Source organism: Penaeus monodon, chromosome 40 (assembly GCF_015228065.2).
Source record: "Penaeus monodon isolate SGIC_2016 chromosome 40, NSTDA_Pmon_1, whole genome shotgun sequence".
Classification (NCBI taxonomy): domain Eukaryota; kingdom Metazoa; phylum Arthropoda; class Malacostraca; order Decapoda; family Penaeidae; genus Penaeus; species Penaeus monodon.
The window spans coordinates 10,507,698-10,514,481 of record NC_051425.1 but is presented as its reverse complement, the minus strand read 5'-3'; positions in this window follow the sequence as shown (position 1 = coordinate 10,514,481).

The window sequence follows — 6,784 nt, the reverse complement described above, 5'->3', positions numbered from 1 at the left end:
ATATATATATATATATATATATATATAATAATAATAATAATAATATAATAATATACATACATATAATAGATATATTATAGATATAATATATATATATATAATTATAATATAACATATATACATATATGATATATATACATATACATATACATACATACATATAGATATGTATATATATATATATATGATGTTAAGTATATGTATGGGTTTATAAATATGTGGTTGTATATATATATATATATATATATATATATAATATATTATATATATATATATTATATATAATATATATATATATATTATATTATATATCATCAACAACGGTATGCTCATGCTTGAGCAGCCGTGGGACCTCTCACCATCCTCGCACTAACTTGATCTTACGCTTTCTTTCCACTTGTACATCGACAGCCCGCAAATATCTTTGATATTGTCGCTCAGTTTGTTCGGTTTGCTTTTACTCGGTTCCCATCATCTCTCTGTCAAAGTTTTTCAAAAAATTTTACTCTCTTTACATGACCAAAAAATTTTTTTTCTCTTGTCCAAAGTCTGTCTTTACAATTTATTTTTTCAGCATTCCTTTGTCTTCTTCTCCCCACAATATGCATACTCGTTGAACCCACTTTAAAAAAATATTAAACTTTTTTTTGTCTATCTTTCAACCCCCAACACTCAGAACCATATGATGCAATTGGGGAAAAAATTGATTTAAATCCCAGCTTGTCTGTAAGGAATGTTCGGTTTTTTCCAAATGTTTATTGAGAGAATTTGTGGCGTTTTGGCAAGGGTAATTTTTTTTTTATCTCGGGTGAATCATCATATGTATTGTTAAAACATCAAGATAAGTGAACTTTTCACATTTTCCAAAAACCACTCCATTGATTGTAACATGTTCCATTTTTCATTGCCGGTTATTTTAAATCTTCTGATCTTTTTTTTTGCAGCCTTTTCGTTTGCTTTTTAAATTTTACTAGAGTTGTTGTATTTTCGTGATATGCGGGAAATAAAAACATCAAAATTGTAAATACATTGTGGGGGAGATATCAAATAAAAAAAATAAAGGTACATTTTTAGCAATAAGGTCAGGGTTTTGGTTTTTATTTAAATTTCCTGAGGCACGACAGTTTAAAAAGATGCCCCCTTAAATTTTCTTTAGGGCTTAAACCCAAAGAAGATAGTCCCCCTTTTAGTTTTTAAAGGGAAAAAGTATAAAATGAATTTTAAATTTTTTTAACCATTTTATTTCTTTTTTTTTTGGGGTCATGTTTTTTTAATTTGCTATTGTATCTTGCACCAAGTTTTGTAGTTTTTGTGCTTCTGTTTTTTGATTTTTGTTATTGAGCCCCAATTTTGGAACGGGGTTTATTAATTGATTGCAAGGGACGTAAACAGAATTTCGCATCTTTGGGGCTTTTTTTTTTTGTAATTTAGGTAATCAGTGTGAACTATTTTTTGTGTTGTTTAGTGTGTTTCAAAAATTTATGAATCTGCCCATGTGATTCCTAGATTTTTACGGAAAGTTTGGTTTAAAAAAATGATAGCCTTAAAATTCTAGATTGTTTTTTATAGGGATTTTGACTTGTTTGCGACTAACTATAGAGATGCACGAGTTTTATCGATTTATTTTGGGGCCCCGTTTTTGTCAAAAACATTTTTGCCGTTTGAGTCTTGAATTTTCTTATCAATTCATAAAAATTATAACAGAGGCGCGTGGAGAAACTGAGTCATCAGCATTTTGGGAAAGGAGACTTTTTTTGCAATGGTTGATAGGTCTTTAAATAAAAAATGAGAAACAAGATGGGGCTAATAGGGAGCCTTGTGGACACGAGACTGTTTTAGTTGAAAATTTACAAAATTTTAGTTTGACATTACAATTTGACTCTGCTTTCTTGGCATAGAAAACTTTGATAATTTGGGTCAGTTCTATGATTTTTCATTTTTTAAGCGGGATTTCCGTAGCATGAGGGGTCTATAGAGTGCACCAATAATAAGGAGGGATACTACTACTTCGTACATTTCCCAAATTCCCTTACAGCGTATTTATATGCAGCTGAGGGGATATTTCATTTGATTTAAAGTATATAAAACTCCACCCCCTCCCCCCATTCATCTACAAAAACTAAAATTTGAATGTAAAAAAAATTATACTTTTTTTCCATAAACCCCATGTTTTAATATGCAAAGGAGTCGATATTTCTTTCCGTAATAATTTTTAAATTTTCGTCAAAGGCCCAAGGAGAGTTGCACTTTATGTTCGTAGGGGTGGTGGTCCAGGGATAGGTTGTCTGGGGGGGAAGGTTTGTGAGGTTTAAGATTTCAGGGGGAGGTAAGAATTTTTAGAGGGGGGGGGGGGTTTCAAAGGGGGGTGTGGTAGGAGGATTTTGGCGGGGCAGGGGGGGGGAGTGAGGACAGGGTTAGGAGGGAGGAGGTAAATCTGTTGTGAGAAGTTTCCCTTTTCATTCCCGCTTCGGGTAGTATCATGTCTGGGCCAATCAAATTTGGTGAGGTAGATGTGGTCCAGGCCATTCCAATAGCAAGTTTTTTTGTTTTTTATGATTTTTGATGATCATAGTGGCGTTGTGTTCTGGGTGCCTTTTTACTTGGTTTTAGGAAATTTTTTACAAAGGGCGTTTTTTTTTTTGGGGGGGACCAGTCGTATTGGAAGTTTTTTGTCGTTGCAACATAAAATTTTTGTTCAAACATTTTAATTTTTGCACCTGACCCGATCACCTTTTAAGTCAGTGCGTGCCTTGTTTTTTTAGAGTTGAAATCTTGATGTTTGAGCTGATTACTTCTTTAGGGGGTGTGCAAATTCTTTTATGGCGTACAAGGGGCCATCCTTGCCCATGCCCTTGTTTCAATAAAGCAAAGGATGGTGTTAAGCACTATTGTAATGTGCCTATTTGTGCATGCTTTTTTTGAAACACTTATCAAAGTTGCCTGCCGTTTATTGTTTTATGGGTGCAATGTTTTTATTTATAAATTTAGAAGGATGCAGGGTTGTTAAAATGCCCCTACCCGGACAGAGGGGGGGCCTGGACCTCGGCTTCGAGGGGGTGCCATCATCATGGGCGGGGGGAGCTTTGACCCCCACTGTCGGGGGGGCCCCTTGCCTTTAGAGGGGGACCCTTTCCCCGGGAGGGGGGACGATATCCAGGGGCCAAAGGGGCCCCCTTCTTTTGGAAAAGAGCTCAAGTTAGAGGGGGGGGAGCACCCTGGCAACCCCCTTTCGACCCCGGGGGGGGTAGTCGGATTGCCCTTGACTTTGCATGACCATGGAAAACGTGCTTACTAAGCTATTTTGGCGCGGGGAATAGGGAAAACTTCCCATCGTTTCGGCGGCATATATTAGAGAGAGAAAACATCGGGGTCAAGACTGTCACGGGGGGGAAACTGAGTTTGAGGGTTCGGCACCCGGCCCGGGGCATTGTTCCCTTGGGCAAGGAAAATTTACCTCGATTGCCTGCCTAGCCGTGGGTGGGAGCCGCCCCAAGTCAGTACGTCCCCGACCCGGGTAAATAGAGATGGGGACTCGATAAAAAACACCGGGGAAGCAACCAAACCCCCGCTCTAAATTCCAAGAAAATCATGGGGAAAACCATGATCGCCAACGTCCTGGGGGACAGGGCCTAAAAAAAAATTATTATGATGATGTGGTGTGGTGTTTTGTGTGGTTTTGTGTGGTGTGTGTGTGTGTGTGTGGTGTTGTGTGTGTGTGGGGGTGGTTTGTTGTGTGTGGGGGTTTGGTGTTTTAAAAAATATGTATTAATATGTATATATATAATATAATTTTTTAAAATTATTATTATTTATGGTGTGTTTTTTTTGGTTGGTGTTTGGGTTTGTTAAAATTTTTTCTGTTTTTTGGGTATTTTTGTTGTATTATTATAAAAGGGTAATTATATTTTTAAAAATTTTTAATTTTTTTGTTTTGTGTTCATCTGATTTTTCTTTCATTTTTTTCTTTTTAAAGAAACAAAATAAAATATAAAAAAAAAGAACCTAAAAAACCTAGTATACTATCTATATTTTTTTCCCCAAAACATATATATATATAAAAATTTTATAGATTTAGATTATCTATATATATTATATTTAAAAAAGGTGTTTTTATTTTAAAAGATTTTTGGGGTTAGGGTTTATGTGTTTTTATGGGGTTATTTTTTTTTTTTTTTTTTTTTTTTTTGTTTTTTTTTTTTTTTTTTTTGTTGTTGTTTTTTATATTATTATCTAAATTATTAACTTTAAAATTATTATTATTATTATTATTATATTATATATATGTGTGGGGTGTGTTTTGGGGTTGTGTGTGTGTGGGGTGTGTGTGTGTGTGTGGTGTGTGTGTGTGGGGTTTTGTGTTTTTATTTTTAAATTTATTTATTCTTTTATATAAAAATTTGTATTTTAAAATTTTATTATTTTTCAAATTTTAAAATATATATATAATATAATTTTAATTATATATTTTATATATTATATTTTTACTTATTTTATAGTTTTTGTTTTTTTTATTATCATATTTTATATAAATATATATAATTTTTTCTTTTTTCTATTCTATTATTTTGTTTATAATATATTTTACTATATTTTTAATATGGGTATAAAATATATTTTATTTTTATTTTTTATTTTTTGCCCTCTCTTTTCTCTCTATTTTCTTTCTATATATTTTTAAAATATTATATTTAATTTTTAATATAATTTTATATTTATTTGTTTTTCCGGGGTTTTTTTATGTTAATATTTTTTTCATTTTTATATAATATATATATCATCTTATATATATATAAAAATATTATATTTAAAATTATATATAAGTATGTTTTAAAGGGAACCAAATTTTAATAAGTAATTTTTTAATTGGTGGTTTTTTGGGGGTGGGGTTTTTTTGGTTTGGTTTGGTTTGTTTGGGGGGGGTAAACATAATAATATTGGGTAAAAAGGAGAAAAAAAATAATTTTATATATTAATAATATTACTATTTTAAAATTTTTGGTATTTTAAAATTATATATATATTATTATCTATATATATATCCTATATTTTAAAATAAAAATTTATATTGAAAAAAAAATTAAAAAAAAACATTTTATATATATAATATATATAATATATATATTTTATATATATGTATAATATATATATATATTTTAATATATATTTATATATATTTTGTATTATATAGTATTATATAGTGTTTTTATATAAAATTATATTAAAATTTTAATATTTTTATAAAATTAAAAAATATAATTAAATAAAATTATAATATTTATATTATAAAAATATTTTCCCCAATTAAAATTAAATTAAAAAATTTCCCAAAAATCCCCATTTAAAAAAATCTTTACCCTCCTCTTTATAACCCCAAACATAACCAAAAAAATATCATAAGTTAATCTTTAATAAAATAATATTTATAAAAAAAAAAAAAAAATATTTTAATATTTTAAATTTAAATTTTTTAAAATTTTTTTTATATATTATATAAAATTTATATTATTTATTATATATTATACACCCCACATATATCTTATTTTGATTTCAAATGTATAAACCCCCACACCCTTTCCTTATTATTTTTAAAATTTTTTTTGTTTTTTTTTTGTGTTTTTGGTTTTTGTTTTTTTTTTCCCCCCCTTTTAATGCCCATATATTTATAATTTTATATATATTTATATATATTAATATATTATATATAGTAAAATTTTTTTTTTTGTTTTAAAATATTTTATATTTTTGGTTTTTTTTTGTTTGGTTTTTTTTTTTTTGAAAATATATATATTTAATTATATATAATATAAATATATATATTATATATATAAGTAAAAACAAAAAAAACAAAACAATAAATTATTATATATTATATAAAATATAATATTATATAATATATATTTTATTTGAAAACCACAAACAAAAAAACACAAACTAACACACAAAAAAAATAATATATATAATTTATTTTAATATATATATTATATATATATCTAAATTTTAACTATTATTTATTAAAAAATATATTTATTTTTCTAATAAAATTAAAAAATTTTCTATAATATATAATTTAAAAATTTTATATACTATTTTAAAATAATATAATTATACATTTAAAAATATTTCCCTATAAAAATTATATATTTTAATATAAAAATTATACATTTAAAATTAACATAATTTTTGGGGTTTTTTTAAAATTTAATATTATATATGAAACTATATACATAATAAAATCCCTTATATATCTTTTTTTTTTTTTAAATTAAATACATAATTTTTCCCTTGAAACACATAAAAACCAAATAAAAATATTTTATTATAAATAAATAAAATATTTTTTTTATTTGATTTTATTTTTTATATATTTTAATATTTTTATATATTTTTATATTCATTTTTATATTTTATCTTTTAAATATTTTTTTCTTTAAAATATATTTTTTGTATGTAAATAATTACCTCAAATTAATATTTTATTTATTTAAAAATTTTTACCATATATATATATATATTTTTAATATATTATAAAATATTTTATATATTTTATATAATATAAAATAATATAACAAACAAAAAATTTTATATTAATTTTTAATTAAAATTATAATATATTATAATATATTTTAATACTATTTTTATATATAATATATTTTTATATATATATATATTTTATATATATATATTTTTATTTTTATTTTTATACATAAAATTAAATTTATATTATACAAAAACCCCCCAAAAAATATATAAATTTTATTTTATTATAAATTTTATTTTATATATA